The sequence below is a fragment of the Raphanus sativus genome, unplaced genomic scaffold (genome assembly GCF_000801105.2).
Source record: "Raphanus sativus cultivar WK10039 unplaced genomic scaffold, ASM80110v3 Scaffold0421, whole genome shotgun sequence".
Taxonomy (NCBI): domain Eukaryota; kingdom Viridiplantae; phylum Streptophyta; class Magnoliopsida; order Brassicales; family Brassicaceae; genus Raphanus; species Raphanus sativus.
This window is the reverse complement of record NW_026615740.1, coordinates 31,715-33,960: the sequence shown is the minus strand read 5'-3', so window position 1 is coordinate 33,960 and position 2,246 is coordinate 31,715. Positions and strand designations below refer to the sequence as shown.

General features: G+C 42.7%; 1 non-coding gene across 1 annotated transcript; it reads right to left on the bottom strand.

The window, feature by feature from the left end:
- Window positions 1-1,900: 1,900 nt before the first annotated feature.
- Window positions 1,901-2,007, bottom strand: LOC130502102 (small nucleolar RNA R71). Its single transcript, XR_008940059.1, has one exon. It is a non-coding gene; the product is annotated as a small nucleolar RNA R71 (small nucleolar RNA).
- Between the last annotated feature and the right edge of the window lie 239 nt (window positions 2,008-2,246).

Below are 2,246 nucleotides of genomic sequence, written 5' to 3'. Positions count from 1 at the left end.
AAGAAGCTGTGGGCGAAGACCGGGAAGGACTGGACCGGGAAGAGTAACCCGGGCGTGCAGGCCTGGACCGGAATGCCTGGACCGGGGAGAGTAACCCGGGCGTGCAGGACTGGACCGGAATGCCTGGACCGGGAAGAGTAACCCGGGCGACTGCTGGACCGGTTTGCTCAGACCGGGCCGGTTCGACCCAACTCGACCTTGGGTCATTTTTATCACATTTTGAAGACCAAAATTAGCCTTATCCAAGGGGCACTCTAGTCTTTTATCCTATGTATCTTTCTTTACCCTAAACCTAAGTATAAATACTTTGTAATCTCCATTTTGGAGAGATGATCTTATTTTTTCTCTTAAGAATCACAAAACCTCTTTTGGGTGAAAGTTCTTCCCTTTTGTTCTTGTGTTCTGAGTGTTTATAATTTCATTTCTTGCTTTCTTAAACATGATTAAGCTTGGAACCTCATGGGTTCAAGAGTAATCATGGTGATTAGTGAGTAATCCACTTTTGGATTCATGGGTTAGGGAGATTAAGGGTGATTAGGCTTGATCTAGGGTGTTAGGTGTAGATCCTTCTTAATCCTTGCTAGTAGAGTGTTTTTAATGCTTCTTTAGAGCTTGCCTCTCTAAAGTTGAGTTCTAGACATTTCCCACCCACAAGGTGTTCGATGAAATGTCTGAACCAACTCTCCTAAGCTTTTAACATACTCTACCAAAGAGATTTGTTGTTAAAGGTGTTAAGATGGCTATTAGACTTGTCATTAATGATTGCTTCCTAAACATTCAACCAAAGAGATTTGATGCTTGAGTTTTGGAAGCAAATGAGCATTCATCTAGAGATAGAGTTTGTTTAGTCTTGTGTCTAGGTCTAAGGTAGATAGATTGATTGAAAGCTGACACCTTAGTTTGAGTTTGATCACCCAAGGTCTAAGTCCCTTATCCCATGAGTCCTCTCATCTCATAATCAAAGAAAGTTTCTATCTTTATTGCTTTTTAGTATTGTTCTTAGCATAAAACCATTCACTCATCATTAGACTTAGATTAAGTATAGACTTGTATTCTCTTTGCTTTAAAATGAACTAGGAATGGATTGACATCTGAAGTACTACTTTGATTTGCATAATTGGACCCTTGAAAAGTCCTCTTATCAAATTGGCGCCGTTGCGGGGATCGAACCGGGTCACCCGCGTGACAGGCGAATACTTACCACTATACTACAACGATTTGACATTGAGATTTGGTCACTTGCTTGAGACTAAGTCATTTTTATTATTGCTGTTTGTGATATTGCTTCTTGCCTTCTTTCTTTCTTTGACTTTTCAGGTGTATGAACTTGAGGAGCAGAGGTTCACCAAGCCTTGTTTCCATTGTTGAAGACATTTCTGCACTTGAGAGGGATATTGTGAGAAGGAGAAGGGAAGAAGAGCAACAGGCTCACATTCAGAGGTTGGGGTTTGATATGGAGAACCTGCCTCAAGATAGAGCTGCTGAAGATGGTCAAGGAGCTGCCAACCTTGGACCAAGACATCCACAGCGCCAAGCTAGAGCAATTGGTGCCCATGATCAGCCTAACATCCATGGAAATAGGGCTGGCATTAGAGCACCAGCTGTGGAGAACAACAACTTTGAGATCAAGTCAAGCTTGATCAACATGATCCAAAGCAACAAGTACCATGGGCTTGCTTTGGAAGATCCTCTAGATCACTTGGACAACTTTGATCGGTTGTGTGGCACCATCAAGATTAATGGTGTTTCTGAAGATGCATTAAAGCTTAGGCTGTTTCCATTCTCTTTGGGAGATAAAGCTCACACATGGGAGAAGGGTCTCTCAAGAGATAGCATCCGGACATGGGATGAGTGCAAAGAAGCCTTCCTCACCAAGTTCTTCTCTAACTCAAGAACTGCAAAGCTTAGGAATGAGATTTCAGGATTTCAACAAAAGAATCTTGAAGGTTTTAGTGAAGCATGGGAACGATTCAACAGCTACATTGCTCAGTGTCCTCATCATGGTTTCAGCAAGGAGAGCTTGCTTAGCACTTTCTACAGGGGAGTTCTACCATCTTGCAGAAACAGGCTTGACACAGCTAGCAATGGTTTCTTCTTGGGCAGAACCGAGCAAGATGCAGAGGAACTGGTGGAGAACATGGCAAAGAGTGATTCAGTCTACAATGAGGAGAATGATAGAGCCAACAGAGGAGATGATCAGCAAACAAGGAAAGACATCAAGTCCTTGCAAGAAAAGTTAGACTTGG